Consider the following 20,358-nt stretch of genomic DNA (forward strand, 5'->3'; position numbering starts at 1 on the left):
GTGCATGGCAGATCATAGAGACAATAGACCGTGAAGAGAGGTGTTGAATGCATTGCGGCGAGCCAAACGCCACACTCGTACATTACTTAGAGAATTGTGAGCACACACAATTCTTGAGACAGGGTCCGCCGATAACAGCCGTCGTGCTGGTAAAGAGATTATGTGGTATGCTTACACCATGCTGGAAATCCTACCGCCACGGTAAGCACCGAGTGTCAGAAAACAAAATGAGACAGCCATAAAAAGCTGACACAGGCCGGGCCATGTATGGAAGGCCCAGGCGAAGCTAGAACTTTGCAAATCTCTATCGTATCATCGCAGAGAGAGAATGGTACAACTGACGGACAGAGGTTCGGTCCCGTCAGCATGCTGTAGGCTGTCTGAATGTTGCTCGCAGGCCACCGTCTTTTATACAGATTGAACTAGATAGAAAACTCACAAGGGTTGCAATGTGAAAAGGATGTGATCGTGTACACGGGGCAGAAGGCTGCGGACGTTGCCTCCCTTGTCGTGTCTAGCAAAGGTTTGGTATGTAGAGGCTAGTGTTACTGTATTAAATATATATTCATAAGTTAATAATGTTGTATGTATGGCACTGGTAGGAAAACTCCCTGTTGCTATGCCTGCTTGAACAGTGCTAGAGTCTTGCTGACGCTCCCGCCACTACAGTGGCCTGGTAAAAGCAGAGCAGAGGATCCAGCAGACGTTCCTGGGACGAGAGTAAGCAGACTAGAGGACGGGAGCAGACAGAAAGCTTGTAATTACAGTGATGTGTCAGGGTTTGGGCCAAAGGAATGAAAGAGGAGATAGATGGATTGATTGGTGTAATGAGCATAAATTGACAATAACCAACACATCGTTTAAGCAACCGCAGAAGAGGAAGCATACTTAGAAAAGTCAAGTTGGTATAGCTAGAAGTCAGATAGACTACATTGCAGTGAGAAAGCGTTATTTTAATGCAATAAGACAATCAAAGACTTACTCAGGCGCTGATATTAACAGCGATCACAGTGCAGTTATCTGCACAATGCATGTACAACTAAAGGGATTGATACAACAGAAAGGCACAAAGAAGTTAGACTATGCTATAGTACTGGAGAATAAAGAAATGAAAGAAAAGTACAATATTGAAGTCAGAAACAGGTCTGAAGTCTTAGATAGAGAAGAAGGAGGAAATAAATGGGAAATATTCAAAGAAGCAGTGGTGACATCAGCAAAAGTAGTTATCCCTGGAAAAGAAAATAATGGATGACAGAAGAAATCCTAGATTTGATGGAACAACGTCGACAAAAGAAAGGTAAAGATATGAACAAAAATACCAAGAGTTGAATAGTATCATCAAGAAATAATGTCAGCAAATTAAGGAATCATGGTTGGGCGAAAAATGCTCTCGGATTGAGAAGCAAATAATCACTACCCCAGGAGAAATGCACAGAAACATTTGGGAAATGTGTAAGAACAGAGTGTGTACAACATACAAAATCAAAAGATGGACATATTATAATGGAAAAGGAAGAGATCATAAAAAGAAATATATCACTGAATTGTTCAACAACGGAAGAGGGGGAATGCCAGCCTTGAGGAATGAAAAAGAGGGTCAAAGAATCCTATTGTTTGAAGTTCGAACAGCTGTACTCCAGATGTAAAATAACAAATCAGTTGGAACAGAACAATTAGCATACAGTGTGGGTTCATAGAAGACTGTGGCACACGAAACGCTATTTTTATCATGAGAGTGCTGTCAGAGAGGACAATCGAGATGAAGGACCTTTATGTTTGCTTTATAGATTATGTGAAGGCATTCGATATGATTAAACATGCAAAATTATGAAAATCTTAGAAGAAATCTGATTAGATGGAAAAGATCTCAGAGTGATCAGGAACTTATACTGGGATCAAAATGCAGTAATACGAATTGGAAATGATGTAGGAGATTTTGTAAAAATAAAGAGAGGTGTGAGACAAGGCTGTGTGTTCTCACCAGATTTGTTTAATATCTATGGGGAATGCATCCTGAGAGAAATAAATACCTAACCAGAATAGTCATTGGTGGATGTAAACTGAATAACTGAAGATAGGCAGATGATACTGTATTGATGGCCAGAAATGAAGATCTCTAAGAGATTATCACCAAGGTAGAAACAGAAAGCAAGAAAATGGGCCTGTTAATCAAACACAAGAAGACTAAAATGAAATCCGCCCCGACCTGTACCATACAGAGCGTGAGTAACAAAATAAAGCAAATTGATACTTTTCATTATCTAGGGAGTCATATAAATGGATGAACGTGTGAAATAGAAATTCGGAAACGGATTGCCTTAGCAAAGGGTACTCTCTGGGATATGAAGAACGTCTTGTGCGACCTCACACTATCTATGGCAACAAGTTACAGACGCAAGACTGTTATGTAACTTAGGGGAGTGCAAGTTAGACTTTGAGTAAGATGCTAGGAGACAAGATAAAGGCAACAGAAATGTGGCTCCTAAGAAGAATGGCAGACTTTCTCCTTTCATAGCTTCAGTGGGTAGAAGCTTCACAGTTATGCGCCAAGGTGGGCGTCTAGTAACGAATTTCTGGTTTGGTTTTAGGTTTGGAAGAGTTTAAACGATGACCTAAGATAACACAACTCATTGCGCAAAACCTGAACGCCTTCCCCGAGCACTGGAAAAAAAAAAAATCCAAAGTTTGGGACTTCCCTTTACACTGTATGCTCTCTCATACAGTATACAGTTACACTTTTCTTTTTTCCTCATCTACATCAAGACAATTCTCACTTTGGCAGAGCATCTGCCTTGTCCTTTTCTAATAGTATATAAATCAATTGAAGTATCAAACTAAACTCATAAATTCCCTCACTTCACAACCATTACTGATGCTCCCTATGTCTGACCTCTGTTCTTTGTTCTCAAGACTGAATTCATCCAACCGAACACCACAGCCACACCACAGTCCATAATGTTCTATAACTCTTGCAAACTTTATTTCAAGCTGAAATTAAATCCTTTCACCACAATGTTCACTTCATACACATCTACATGGATATGTCCTCAACCACTGTCATTGTTGTGATTTGCAGGGCTTGTGGATCACGCCATTGCCACATTCTATGAGTCTCCCCTATGAGGCCATAGAAAATGGGATCCTCCCTTTAACGAGGGGGAACGCCGAGAGAGGGCAGTGTCAGCTTGCCCCTCAGAAAGAACCAAGGCTGCAGCTTCCATACCAGGGAGAACACAAATACCCCGGGAACCCAGCAATGTTTTTTTTTTCACACACTCGTGGTCGAAACACTCGTCACTCGTGTCTCAGCTTTTGCCGAGCAAACACCTTGTTAACGCAGTAACAGCAAACACAGTCTTGTGCCACAAGATTGATTGATTGATTATTTAAAATTATCTGCCGCGTCAACAGCTAAGGTCATTAGCGGCGAATACCTTGTTAAACAGAAATATTAAAATGTTTAAAACTTTAAAAATCTATCAATAGATATCTTATAAATAAACAATAAACAAATTAAAAATCAAAGCATAAATATTATACTCTAAGTGTATAAAATTATTGCATAAACATTATGCATAATTAAATTTTATTAAAAATATTAGTCTCCCTAAGGAAACTAATAAGACCCTCTATGTCACAATCCTCCCCCAATACATTCTTCAGTGTATATGGGGGAGACAAGTACATACGTCTTTGGTCTGAGAATGTTGCACATCTTTCCACTACATGTGCGATTGTTAAGGGCTCTTGGCATCCCTCACAAAGTGCCTGATTTTTAGCCATCATCGGCCCATGAGTCAGTCTTGTGTGCCCGATTCTTAGCCTTGTTAATGCAACTTCCACTTTTCGGTTGGGATGGATGCTAGTCACCCAACTGCCAAGGTCATCCCTAATCTCTCGCAGTTTATTTCTGGAGATATGCCTCCATTGTTCCTTCCATTTATCGCGAAGACAACTCCTGATGCTGGTTTCAGGTCGGTGTGTGGGAGAGGAAAACGAGCATCACAAGGCTGAGCGGCAGCTGCCTTGGCCTTCTGATCAGCTCGCTCATTCCCACTGACACCAACATGCGCTGGCACCCAACACAGAGTTATCTTTTTACGTGTTGACATCAGTGTAAGCCAATCTTGAACCTCCCTCACTACTGGATGTGATGAGTTTAAGCTCTTGATTGCTTGCAAGGCACTACGAGAGTCACAATATATCACAATAGAATGGTTCATAAGATCTCTAGTCATCTTAACTGCTGCAAGGATGGCATGTAACTCTGCAGTGAAGATCGAGGCTGCTAGAGAAAGACTGCCAGATGCAGTCTCCTTCTGCTCACTGCTGCAAAGCCCACACCATTTTCAGATTTCGAACCATCTGTATATATTGCGTCCGATCCTTGGTACTTAGAAATGTGCTGAAGAAATCTCTCTCTGACTTCTGCTTCAGATCTCTCCCCTTTCCCAATTCCGACCAAATCCAGCTCGACTTGATTAGTCCAAGGGGGGAATTGGGGAATTCCAACAGCCAGAACCTTAGTGAGACTTAAATTAAGTTCTTCTACAAGATTCCTCATTCTCCTACCATAGGATCGGCTATCCTCAAGGAGGTTGAAAACCAATCTGGATGTAGGAGATCCCGGAATCCTTTGTAGTCTCGTATAGTAAATCAGGTTCATGTAGTCCCGGTGTAATGAAAGAGGTGGTTCTCCACTCTCAGCATACAGGGATTCCACAGGTGAAGACCTGAAAGCCCCAGTACAGATTCTGAGAGCTTCATTATGAACCGAGTCTAACATCCGGAGAACAGTGGGAGTTGCAGATGAATAAGCTTCACATCCATAGTCAAGCTTACTACGAATAAGCGCTCGGTAAAGCCGTAGAAGCGTTGTGCGGTCTGCACCCCAAGATAAATGTGAAAGAACCCGCAAAATACTAAGTGCTTTTGTAGCCTTCACTTTTAACTGTTTGATGTGAGGCACCCATGTAAGTCTTGAGTCAAAAATTAGACCCAAGTACTTCACCTCTTGGACAAATTGCAGTGGGTTTGTTCCTAAATAGAGGGAAGGATGGAACTTTCCTCGTTTGTGGAAATGTACAGCCATGGTCTTGCTTTGAGAAAATTTAAACCCATGATATGTTGCCCACTGTACAACCTGATTTATTGCAGTCTGCATGCGTCCTTGCACATCCTGTAAGCTTCCTCCTGAGCAGTACAGTGTAAAGTCATCCACATACAGATTACATGAGACAGCACTTGGAACAACCTTTATAATGTCATTTATAGCAATGGCAAACAGGGTCACACTTAAGACACTCCCTTGTGGGACCCCTTCCAGCTGGTCTTCCAGGTTAGAGAAACTGTTTCCCACCCGAACTCTAAATTTCCTGTTAGCAAGGAAGCTTTGTATGAAGGTAGGTAATGCTCCTCTTAAACCATGTCATACAGCTTCATGAGTATGCCATGCTTCCAAGTAGTATCATAAGCCTTTTCAAGGTCAAAGAAGACTGCTAACATGTGACGTCGCTGTGCGAAGGAATTCTGTATAGCAGTTTCCATCCTCACAAGTGCATCTGTGGTCGATCTCAATTTTCTAAAGCCATATTGATATGGGGTCAGCACGTTTTCTTTTTCTAGCAGCCATGTCAACCTGAAGTTTACCATTTTCTCCATCAGCTTGCAGATGCAGCTGGTGAGAGAAATTGGTCTGTAATTTCCTGGTGTGGAAGTATCTTTGCCAGGTTTAGGAACAGGAATGATTATAGCCTCTTTCCATGTGGATGGCACTGTGCCCTCCCTATAGATCCTATTGAACAAGTCCAACAGGAACTTCTGGGAACTCTTACGGCAGAGCTGCAAAGCAGAGTCCATCTCCTTGCGCAAAAATGGCAAGTTGTATGGAAGTTCTGCTGCAGTCCTACTGAAGAACCCTTTTATCATCATTATTGTTATGATTAATAAAATTCTGGTAATTATTATTATTATTACCCTAATAATTGCCGAAATCACCAAAGAAATCGAAAAAACGTCATTTTGGAGTATACTCTCAAAAGACTATATTTCGCTAGATTTTGCCGCTTTTTCGACTTTTGGGAATGTTTTTCTTATACCTTTTTTATATTATATATGGACACAATTCCTCTTATTATCATCATCGTTATCATGATTATCATCATTATTATCGTTATCATCATCATTATCATCATTATTATCATTATCATCATCATTATCATCATTTATTGCAATTATTATCTATCATTAGTGGCAATTGTTATCATTTTTATTGCAATTATTGGAGTTATAGTATATATTATTTGCATAATACTATAACCCAACATAATCATAGTAATCCAATAATAATAACAATAATAACGATTTTATAATAATTATTTAATTCATTATCTTATTATATCGTTATTACTGTAATTATTACTGTTTATAATAATTAATTTTTGCAAATATACTACAGTACAAATAAAATAGTGATAATAATAACATATAATACTACTAACAATATTATAACCACTAGCATTATTATTATTATACTATAATACTTTTATTATTATTGTATTATTACAGATATAAATATTTGTTTTTTGGCAATGATACTAATAATTAAGATAAATAGTAATAATAATAATAATAATATAATAATAATAATAATAATGAATATAATAATAATTTTAAAATATTCAAATGTTATCCAAAATTCTCTTTATTCTCACTTTTCATCATTATGTTATGATTAATACAATTCTGGATTATTATCATTTAATACCCTATAATTTGCCGAAATCACCAAAGAAATCGAAAAACGTCATTTTGGGAGATACTCTCAAAAGGCTTTTATTTCGCTAGATTTTGCGCTTTTTCGACTGGAGGGGAGGGGGGAATGTTTTTCTTATACCATTTTTTAATTATATATGACATAATTCCTCTCTTATCCTCATCGTTATCATGATTATCATCATTATTATCGTTATCATCATCATTTCATGATTATCATCATTATCATCATCATTATCATCATTATGCAATTATTATCTCATTATTGCAATTGTTATTATTATTATTGCATTATTGGAGTTATAGTATATATTTTTGCATAATACTAATACACAACAATAAATAATAGTAATAACAGTAATAATAGACAATAATAACCATTTTTTAATAATTATTTATATCATTATCTTAATTGTTCGTTATTACACTGTAATTATTACTGTTATAATAATTATTTTTCAATTATACTACAGTACAATATAATAATGCTAATAATAACAATAATAATACTAATACCAATATTATAACCACTAGTCTTATTTATTATTATACATATAATTATTATTATGTTATGTTCTTATTACAGATATAATAGATTTTTTGGCAATGATAATACTAATAATTAAGATAATCGTAATAATATAAATATAATAATAATAATATAATAATAATAATAATAATAATCATAATAATAATAATAATAATAATAATAATATTTTAATAATAGTTCAAATGTTATCAAAATCTCTTTTATTTCTCACTTGTATCATCATTATTGTTATGATTAATACATTCTGGTAATTATTATCATTATTACCCTAATAATTCCGAAATAACCAAAGAAAATCGAAAACCGTCATTTTGGAGTATACTCTCAAAGGCTATATTTCGCTAGATTTTGCCGCTTTTTCGACTTTTGGGAATGTTTTTCTTACTACCTTTTTTTTATATTATATATGGACACAATTTCCTCTTATTATCATCATCCTTATCCTATTATCATCATTATTATCGTTTCATCATCATTATCATCATTATCATCATTATCATCATCATTATCATCATTATGCAATTATTATCCTCATTATTGCAATTGTTTATCATTATTATATTGCAATTTTATTGGAGTTATAGTGTAGTGATTGGTCCTTTAATTTACTTTAAATTACCCTCCGGTTAATTAGGTCATTAGCGCTGCACCCCCTGTTAATACGTCCAGGACAATAAGTGTAACCGCAAGAAGAAGCGTTAGAAGGGTGGTTAAATGGTAAAAGAGCATGCATGTGAGAGAGGAAAATGACCCAATCACAGAGTTTAGTCTGGTAGCGTGTTAAAATCCGAGGGGAGTGCGTGTCAGCTTAAGGGCTGATAGAGGTGGGTCAATGCTGCCCAGGTAGCCAGTCTGGTATCAGTTGTCTCTTAATGAGAAGTTTTAAGTAAAAGTAGGAATTTCACTCACGAACTTCAAAATATAACATTTAATTAAAACATTCTAAAACACAAAAACAGGTTAAAACACCAACATTAAAACATACCGGGAACCGAACTACAAACAAGACAAGGGAGCACTCAGTTCTTATCATAAAAAATGAAAAACTTTAAAATATCCACCTTACTGCCGTTAAAACCTCGTCTTACGACCGCAGGGGGAACAAAAAGAAAAAACACGTCAATAGCTTCCACCGGGTGTACATCGGCCGCTTAGGACGTTTCAACCTATTCCCCTGCCTACCCCCGCGCAGTTTTCCCGGCTATATATAGCAGACCCCAGCAAGGATTTTATTAGTGGGCGCTAGTACCTAGCCCCGGAACGACTCTTTCGTCTCTCTCCCTAGATGGCGTGCAGGTTTCCCGCCGAAGAAAGATAGCTTTTCTTTGCTAATCACAGGGTTAAATCCCTAGTCCTATAAAACAAGCATTTGAACAAGTAAAACTTTTTTATCAATGCTAAAAGGAAAGTTAGTCAAGCTTTTTACCCGGCTTAAAAGAGTGCATAGAAAACGTTAAAAGACATGGCTTATGGTTTCCATTAAAATCAAGGATAGAGTACACGACAAAATGCATCCTATATATAAAACATAAAAATAAATATAAAAAAAGTATGAGTAAGAGGCATCGTCCACGTGCGTGTTGCGCAGGCATTCTGGGGTCGGCTTCTTCAGGGAGACTCAGGCATTCCGTGCTCCGGCGCTACTTGGCTAGTATGGGTCACTACACTCCTCCCCACCAAAGTTCGTTAACGTCAGTTTGGCGAACTGAACCTGTTGAGCGAGAAATGGCCAAACTCTGGAAGAAAGTACAGGTTAATATGGTCCCTTATGCAGACGGGCTAATTTAAGGCTTTTCAAAATTTTATGAATAAAAAAAGGAGTGCACAACCGAAAACCTAGAATTGTGATAATCCCCAAGAATCTGCGACAGACTCCCCATAATCGCGACAGAAACTCCCCTTAAAAATGTGTTACTGGCCATTTCTTGTCTAACCTTACTCACGTCTCTTCATCTAACCCCGATTTCTGATTTCGGAGTCCACTCAGGATAGGACAATCTCTCTGTTGGGCACATAAGGACGCATTTGATTAATATTATCATTCACCTCGCTTTGTGGAGGGTCAGGTTCTCGAATCAGGAATTCACTGGACCAAGCTCTTCACAATCCTGGCAGGCTTACTCCATCTGGGCCCAGTGCTCCGCCTGGACCACCATGACGAAAAATACGTAGCAGTACGAGGTCTCCTTTCCGCTGGGTCAATATCTGCCTCAGTCGCGATTGTATCTCGGGGCCCATCCTGTTTGGGCCTTCCTTGCATGCATCCTTGGCGGCTATCCTTGCATCTCGGTAGATTTTCCCTCAGCACTGGGCCGTCTCCTCGTCGCCGTCAATCTCGTTCGTAACACCTGTGGGAAATATCCATCCTGCCAGTCATCAGATAAAGGGTTTGTTGACCCCGCTCCTGTGCACAGCACTGTTGAGGGCAAGTCTTCAAACGTAGCTTCTCGTCCCAATCATTAGGATGTTTCTCCTATCAGGTTGCCAAAAGCATCTTTCACCACCCTATTGCTTCTCTCAATCATCCCATTATTCTGGGATGATACCGAGTCGTGTAGTGTGTCCGAGTTTGATGGTCCCTACACACCTGAAGAAAATAACCTATTTATAAATTCTCTTCCATTATCTGCACCTAGTAGACGGGTGGACCGATAGAGTAACCTACTCCCTTGAATACAAGCATTAGCAACTGTTCTGGGCTTCCTTATAGTCAGAGGAATCACTGCAGATATCTGGTGAAGTGATCTATAATTGCCAGAACATACCTATTCCATGGGTAGATCCACGCAAATCTATAAGATCCAACGATACTCTCTCCTGGGATGTGTACCTTCTGGCATGGCAGCTAACGGGCCCTTCTTCCTGCACGGCCTTTTCTCCGTTGCCAGAAGTAAGGACAAGAGTTTGACATATCTCTTCGTCGCGGCACATTTGAGGAAAAGTAATAGTGATCCCTGGGCGACAGTAGGTTCTGAAGATTCCTGGATGGGCAGCACTACATCTGCAGAACAGCATCCAGAGCTCTAGTTCTCAGTGTACGAGGAATCACTAGTTGACTAATTACTCTCCCCAGGGAGGACTCTCAGATGTTTAAGAAAGATCACCTCTTAGTTTCAAATTCCTCGAATTCAGTCGGATCCTTTGCCTAGGCATCCGGCGTTCTTGCCAATAATCACGAACTTCATTCCAAAGAGGGTCCTTTCTTGCTGAGCGGCGGCAACGGTCCTGTGGGGTTTTCAAGATTTCATCATGGGGGAAATCTTTCTGCTCAAGAGGTCAGGCATGTAAGGGAGCACCAGGTTTTAATTTTAAGGTGTAACTATAAAAAGACAACTCATGGCTCCATGCGACTTCATCCTTAATTCTTGGTCCTCTGGGCAAAACGTGTACAAGAGGACGATGGTCAGTGATTATCTTAAAATGCCTACCATACAAGTGGATCAAAGGTTCTAACTGGCTTCAACCACTACCAAGGCTTCAATGTCGATGGTAGGAAACTTGTTTCTCCCCATCACGTAACTTCCTGGCAAGTAAGATACAGATGGGTTTACGCGTTCTCATCTCGCTGGATGATACAAGCGCCATAGCTACACCAGAGGCATCGCAGTGTACTTCAACAGGTGCGATTAATCGGGTTGTTCAGATGTATCTGAGCCAATTTGCCCTTCATCTTCAAATGCAGTCCGGTTGTGTCCAGACCCCAGTGAAATTTCGCTTGTTTCTTCAGCAAGGCAGTCAAGGGAGCAAACGTGCTCAGAAGCGTAATCTTTCACGTGTTTTCCGAAAAACCCAGTGGCTCCAAAAATTGTCGAACTTGTTTACGTTTACAAGGGGCTGTCATTCATGAGTAATCGCTAACCTTGTCCGATCTGGAAGTACACATTGGAGTAATTAGATGACCCAAGAACCTGAAAGTGTTTACCGCAACGTACATTTCTCAGGTCAGCCTGAAACCTGCCTTTGACACAGACCATTGTTTCGGCCAGATGGTCCATATGTTCTTCAAAAGCTTCCAGATGCTACACGACATCATCTAAAAAGCAAGTGTGTGTCTTCCTAACACTGGATGTAACAGCGTTTGTAGCCCCTGGAAAGTGAAGGTGCTGTGGCTAGACCAAAAGCATCCTCTTGAACTGATACAACGACACCGTCGAGAAAGCATTCTTTTGGCGATCACTTTCTTTAACCTCTACAGTCCCATTAGGGCGATTTAGCGTCCTATGCAGTAAACCATGGGTACCTGCTAACTTGTCGATGGTCTCATCAGCCTGGGCATCGGTAGGTACTCAGCTAGGGTGTCTTGTTAATATTGCGGAATTCAATGCAGAACCTTATGCCTCCATCCTTCTTCCTACCAGACTACATGGATAACCATGGCAGGTCGAAGGCTCAATGATGCCATCCCGCAACATTGCCTCCAGTTCTTGTCGTATGGTGTCACGGCACTTTTCAGGTAGCCTCCACTGTCGTGTACGGATGGGTCCTTTCATCGGTAGTTACAATATTATGATGAATGTTATGGACACAACCAAGGGAGTATCTTCTGTTAATAATCGCTATAAACCTGGTGGTTTTTTTTTCTAAGTAGTAAGCAATTTCCCTCTGCGCACAGATCCTAAAATGTGCCAAGTTCTCTCTTGTGATGGTCCCCTCATATCGAAGTAGTTTTCAATGTACACACATCCATAACTTACTGGGGGGAAGACATCAAATCATACTAGTTGTAGCCAAATCACAATACCAAAATGCTTATCAAAGTCCATCAGTAATCGTCCAAGCATAGGTATTCATCTTGGTTCCCATCTCATCTGGAAGATGCACAGGATTAGAGTTGCATATCTATCATTCACGCACGTTTTACACTGGCCAACCTTCATTCCTCTTCAATAATACTGGTGGGCGCTTATCATTTACGACCCACACTTTGCACAGTTTTTTAGTAACTGAAACTACGCGTCTGGCAACTAGAATTCTGTCTGTTCTGCCTGCACTAACCCATAGGTTCATCAAACTCGCTTGCTCACTGTAGTTTGGACAAAGCGCTGATTTGAGCTGACAAATCCCCACTGACCGAGATACACATAACTCGGTGAAAAAATTATTATTATCAAGTGTTTTTTTTTTTGTTTACAGTTATTCACAAGATCTTACACCTAGAGATGATTGATCAGAAAACCAAAAGGGACCCCTCACATTATTAAAAGACATGTAATTCTGGGAGGAGTGAGATTTGCAACTAACTGAAATTAAAATTCGAATAAATCGATGCCAAGCACATCCTCTCCAGGGAATGATATGTCCTTAAAAACCACAACTGGGTGATTACATTTTAACCGTGTCCTCTGTAGAACCTTTTACATCGAACTTCACCTAGACCATGTGAATACAACACCTGAGTCACGCGTTTAAATGTTCGTTCCATAGAAGTGACAAGACGATATATTTAGCTTCTCACATGTACTCTCCTTATGTATAGTCACTTAGAGCCATATCCACAAAACATGTACAGATCTTCCCATTAACATGTAGCCCGAACCAGAAGGACGACCCCGTTTAATTTTACTCTCCAGCATGGTTATCTTGGGACCCTGCAGATTTCCTGGTTTTCGATCCCTCATCTTTGCTCATCTGGCTTCCTGAGTGAAGTCCTCACGTGCTGGTGAAGACCTCGCCCTTGCCGTGGAGGCTGCTGAAAGGCACTGTCCGTGTTCAAAGTGCCCGGCTCGGTGACAATTAAAACACTGCAGGTTCTCTGGCGTACCTGCATCTGCCGTGTATGACTGTTACCTTTGGTGATATTGGCAGTACCTTTCTACTGAGCGACCTGCCTTAAGCGCATCGGCCGTGAACTTTGATTACCTGGGACTGAAGGTCCCCTCACCTGAAAGCATTAATGCGTATATTCCCCACACACGTTGTGCTGGGCACAACATCGATGTAAGCGTTCTCATCCTCCCCTTAAAACTATAGCTTCCTGTATGCAAGGGGTAAACCTTGGCAAAAACACCCTTCTATTAATTCATCCGGCACACCAACGGCCTATTGGGGTAATCCCGTATCCTTGATAAAACTAATCCATCAACCGAAATGAAAGACATCCAACGGTGCTTGATTATGACTTAATTTGAACCATGTAAATGTTTAAAAAATTCAGTACTAGAGCAAGTCCCCCCTGAAACTTTGACCTTGCCAGAAGCTTTGAATTATCCCAGTTCAGTATGCCTCAAAACGAGAGAATTAACAATCAATCTGCCGTCCCTCTACACGAATCTCCCGCTGCGCGAATATACGCTTCATCATTAGCAGGTTTAACTAAATTCCTCTGTCCCGTAACCAGATTCTACTGCTTGCTTACGCTTTAATGGGAGGCTGCCGATATTTTCCGCTTGAATTTAGCACCGAATCTTCCTCTATTTATGACATACTCAATACGCGTTTGCTGACAGGTGCATATTAGAAGAGTATGGGGCCTAGTCTCTCTCAATAAATTCTCATATCTTTCCGTCAAGCGTAGCACAACGTTGTTCCAGCTCATTGCAACGAGCCGTCGCTCTTCGGACATTGAGAGGTCCATGTTTCACTTCGTTGCTGTTACTCTGGTTAATTACGGGTAACGTTTACGTTACTAGAATCTAAAGCGTTTAGATTTCTTCTGCACCAGCTTCACTTTGCCTTAAGCGCTTACTTCTCTTACCCGGCCATATTTTATAAACATTGGTAATTAAACTAAAAGAGATCTACATTCGCTAATTCATCACCCTGCCTTGGTTCTAACTGAATGGACCACAATGCAAGCAATTGACAGTCTCGCATCCCACCTCCTGGCACCAAAACGAGATGGTAGTTTAGTTGATTGGTCTTTATTTACTTTAATTACCCTCGTTAATTAGGTTCAATTAGCGCTGCCACCACCCTGGTTAAAACGTCCCAGGAACAATAATGTACCGAAAAAGAAGACGTGTAGAAGGGTGTACATGGTAAAAGGAAAGCATGGCATGTGAGAAGAGGAAAAATGACCCAATCAACAGAGTTAGTCTGGTAAGCGTGTAAAATCCGAGGGATTGCGTGTCGCCTTAGGGCTGAATAAGAAGGTGGTCACTGCTTGCCACAGTAGCCCAAGTATGTATCATTTGTCCTCTTAATGCAGAGTTTAAGTAAAAAGGAGGATTTCACTCACGAATCTTCAAAAGATACATTTTATTAAAACATTCTAAAACACAAACAGGTAAAACACTAAAACACTTAAAAACAATACGGGACCATAACCTAAAAACAAGACAAGGGAGGCACTATTTCTTATTCATAAATAAATGAAAAACTTAAAATATCCCACTTACTGCCGTTAAAACCTCGTCCTTTACGACCGCCAGGTGGAAACAAAGAAAAAAAAACAACGTCAATAGCTTTCACCGGTGTACTATCGGCCGCGTAGGACGTTTCAACCTATGCCCCTGCCTACCCCACTCAGTTCCCGCTATATAATAAGCAGACCCCAGCAAGGATTTTATTGTGGGCTAGTAACTAGCCCCGGGAAACGAACGACTTCGTCTCTTCCTAGATGGCGTGCAGGTTCCGCCGAAGAAAAGATAGCTTCTTTGCTAATCACGGGTTCAAATCCCTATCCCTAATCAAAATAGCATTTGAACAAGTTAAAAAGTTTTAATCAAGCTAAAAGAAAGTTAGGCAAGCTTTTACCCCGCTTAAAAGAGTGCCTATAAAACTGTTAAAAGAAAAATGGCTATGGTTCCATTAAAATCAAGGATAAAGTACACCAAAAGACAAAATCATATATATATATAGAAACTAATAAAATAAAGTTAAAAATAGTATGAAGGAAAGAGGCATCTCACGTGCGTTTGCGCGGCAATCGACCTTCTTCGGGGAGACTCAAGCATTCCCAGTGCTCCGGCGCTACTTGGCTGAGTATTGGTCACTAATAGTATATATTTTTTGCAATAATACTAAATAACACAACAAAAATAATAGTAATCACAATAATATAACAATAATAACGATTTTATAATAATTATTTATATCTTATCTTATAGTATCGTTATTACGTAGTAATTATTACTGTTATAATTAATTATTTTTGCAATTATTACTACCATACAAATAATAATAATGATAATAATAACAATAATTAATACTAATAACAATATTATAACCACTAGCTTATTATTATTATACTTATACTATTATATTATTGTAATTATTACAGATATAATCGATTTTTTGCAATGATACTAATAATTAAGACAATAGTAATAATAATAATAATAATAATAATAATAAAATAATACTTTTAATAAATATTCAAGTTATCAAATTCTCTTTATTCTCACTTTTATCATCATTATTGTTATGATTATACAATTCGGTTAATTATTATCATTATTACCCTAATAATTTGCCGAAATCACCAAGAAATCGAAAAATATCATTTTGGAGTATACTCTAAAAGCATATTTCGCTAGATTTTGCCCGCTTTTTCGACTTTTGGGAATGTTTTTTCTTATACCTTTTTTATATTATATATGGACACAATTCCTCTTATTCATCATCGTTACATGATTATCATCATTATTATCGTTATCATCATCATTATCATCATTAGCATCATCATTATCCATCAGTATTGCAATTATTATCCATCATTATTGCAATTGGTGTTCATTATTATTGCAATTATTGGAGTTATAGTATAATATTTTTGCAATAATACTAATAACCATCAACAATATACTAGTAATAACAATAATAATAACAAATAATAACGATTTATAATAATTATTTATATCATTATCTTAATTAGTGAGTCGTTATTTACTGTATTATACTGTTATAAAATTATTTTTTTAAATTTACTACCAGTACAATAATAATAATGATAATAATAACAATAATAATACTAATAACATATTATAACCACTAACTAATTATTATTGACTTATACTTATTATTAGTATTGTTTATTATTACAGATATACTAGATTTTTTGGCAATGTACCTAATAATTAAGATAATAGTAATATAATAATAATAATATAATAATAAATCATAATAATATAATAATATAATATAATAATAATAATAATAATAATTTAATAATATTCAAATTTTATCAAAATTCTCTGGGATTCTCACTTTTATCATCATTATTGTTAGATTAATACAATTCTGGTAATTATTATCATTATTACCCTAATAATTGCCGAAATCACCAAAGAAATCGAAAAAACGTCATTTTGGAGTATACTCTCAAAACGCAATAATACTAATTTTTCGCTAGATTTTGCCGCTTTTTCGACTTTTGGGAAATGGTTTTTCTTATACTTTTTTATATGATATAGGCCACAATTCCTCTTATTATCATCATCGTTTCATGATTATCATCATTATTATCGTTATCATCATCTTATCTCATTAATCATTCATTATCATCATATTGCAATTATTATCATCATTATTGCACATTGTTACTCATTAATTATTGGCATTATTGGATTTTATACTATATAATTTTTGCATAATACTAATAACCACAACAATAATACATAGTAATAACAAAAATACAAGTAATAACGATTTTATAATAATATATGTAATATCATTACTTAATTAGTATTCGTTATTACTGAAATTATTACTGTTATAATAATTATTTTTGCAATTATACTACCAGTACAATAATATAATGATAATACTAACATAAATAATACTAATAACATATGATAACCACTAGCATTATTATTATTATACTTATACTTCTTATATTATTGTTATTATTACAGATATAATAGATTTTTTGCAATGAACTAATAATTTAAGATATAGTAGTATATAATAATATTAATATAATAATAATAATAATAATAATAAGACTTAATATAATAACTTTTAATAATATTTCAAATTGTTTCAAAATTCTCTTTATTCTCACTTTTATCAATCATTATTGTTATGATTAATAAATTCTGGTATTATTGATCATTATTACCTAATAATTGCCGAAAATCACCAAAGAAATCGAAAAAACGTCATTTTGGAGTATACTCTCAAAAGGCATATTTCGCTAGATTTTGCGCTTTTTGACTTTTGGGGAATGTTTTTCTTATACTTTTTTTATTTATATATGGCAACACAATTCCTCTTATTATCATCATCTTATCATGATTACATCATTATTACTCGTTAGCATCATCATTATCATCATTATCATCATTATCATCATCATTATCATCATTATTCAATTATTATGGCATCATTATTGCAATTGTTATATTATTATTGCAATTATTGGATTTATAGTACTATGTTTTTTTGCAATAATATTAATAACCACAACAATAATTATATTATAACAATAATAATAAATATAATACGATTTTATAATAATTATTTATATCATTATCTTAATTAGTATCGTTATTACTGTATTATTACTGTTATAATAAACATTTTTGCAATTATACTACCATAACAAATAATATAATGATAATAATAACATAATAATACTAATAACCAATATTATAACCACAGCATTATTATTATTATACTTATACTTATTATTATTATTGTTATTATTCAGATATAATAGATTTTTTGCAATGATACTAATAATTCGATAATAGTAAGAATAATAATGATAATAAGCATAATAATTATATATAATATAATAATACTAATAAAATAATAATAATAATAATAATTTTAAATAATATTCAAATGTTTATCAAATTCCTCTTTATTCTCACTTTTATCAGCATTATTGTTTATTATTATACAATTCTGGTAATTATTATCATATACCCTAAGAATTTTGCCGAATCACAAAAAATCGAAAAAACGTGCCCATTTTTGAGTTATACTCTCAAAAGGCTAATTTCGCTATATTTTGCCGCTTTATTCACTTTTGGGAATGTGTTTCTTATACTTTTTTATATTATATATTGACACAAAGTCCTCTTATTTAATCATCATCGTTATCATGATTATCATCATGATTATCGTTATCATCATCATTTATCATCATTATCATCATTATTGCAATTATTATCTCATTATTGCAATTGTGTATCATTATTATTGCAATTATTGGAGTTATAGTATATATTTTTGCATAATACTAATACCACAACATAATAAATAGTAATAACAATATAATAACAAATAATAACGATTTTATAATAATTATTTATATGATTAGCTAATTAGTATCGTTATTACTGTAATTATTACTGTTATAATAATTATTTTTTTGCAATTATACTACAGTACAACATAATAATAATGATAATCATAACATAATACTACTAATAACAATATTATAACCATTAGCATTATTATTATTATACTTTACTTATTATGTATTATTGCTTATTATTACAGATATATATATTTTTGGCAATGATACTAATAATTAAGATAATAGTAATAATAATAATATAAATCACTAATAATAATATAATAATTAATAATAATATAATAATATAATAATAATAATAATAATAATTTTAATAATATGCAATGTTCTCAAAATTCTTCTTTATTCTCCTTTTATCATCATTATTGTTATGATTAATACAATTCTGGTAATTAGATCATTATTACCCTAATAATTGCCGAAATCACAAAGAAGTCGAAAAAAACGTCATTTGGAGTATACTCTCAAACGGCTATATTTCGCTAGATTTTGCCGCTTTTTCGACTTTTGGGAATGTTTTTCTCCTACCTTTTTTATATTATATATGGACACAATTCCGCTTATTATAATCATCGTTATCATCATTATCATCATTATTATCGTTATCATCATCATTATCATCATTATCATCATTATCATCATCATTATCATCATTATTGCAATTATTATCATCATTATTGAAATTGTTATCATTATTATTGTAATTATTGGAGTTATAGTATATATTTTGCAATAATATAAAAACCACAAAAATAATAATACAAATAACAATATAATAACAAAAATAACGATTATTAATAATTTATTAAATAATTATTTAAAATCGTTATTATTGTTATTATTTTTGTTATTAGTATTATTATTGTTGTGGTTATTAGTATTATTGCAAAAATAATACTAAAAACTCCAATAATTACAATAATAATGATAACAATTGCAAAAAATGATGATAATAATTGCAATAATGTGATAATTATGATGATAATGATGATAATGATGATAATGATGATGATAACGATAATAATGAGATAATGATGATAACGATGATTATAATAAGCGGAATTGTGTCCATATAAATAAAAAAAGGTAGGAGAAAAACATTCCCAAAAGTCGAAAAAGCGGCAAAATCTAGCGAAATATAGCCGTTTGAGAGTATACTCCAAAATGACGTTTTTTTTCGATTTCTTGGTGATTTCGGCAATTATTAGGGTAATAATGATAAAATAATTTCCAGAATTGTATTAATCATAACAATAATGATGATAAAAGTGAGAATAAAGAGAATTTTGATAACATTTGAATATTATTAAAATTTATTATTATTTTTATTATTATTATTATTATTATTATTATTATTATTATTATTATTATTATTATTATTACTATTATCTTAATTATTAGTATTATTGCCAAAAAATCTATTATATCTGTAATAATAACAATAATTTAAAAATAAGTATAAGTATAAAAATAATAATGCTAATGGTTATAATATTGTTATTAGAATTATTATTGGTTATTATTATCATTATTATTATTTGTACTGGTAGTATAATTGCAAAAATAATTATTATAACAGTAATAATTTCAGTAATAACGATACTAATTTAAAATAATCAAAAAATAATTATATAAAATCGTTATTATTGTTATTATTATTGTTATTACTATTATTGTTGTTGTGGTTTTTAGTATTATTGCAAAATATATACTATAACTCCCAATAATTGCAATAATTAATGATAACAATTGCAATAATGATGATAAAAATTGCAATAATGAGGATATGATGATAATGATTTATGAAAAACGTAATAAGGAAAAATTT

Source organism: Penaeus monodon, chromosome 26 (assembly GCF_015228065.2).
Source record: "Penaeus monodon isolate SGIC_2016 chromosome 26, NSTDA_Pmon_1, whole genome shotgun sequence".
NCBI lineage: Eukaryota > Metazoa > Arthropoda > Malacostraca > Decapoda > Penaeidae > Penaeus > Penaeus monodon.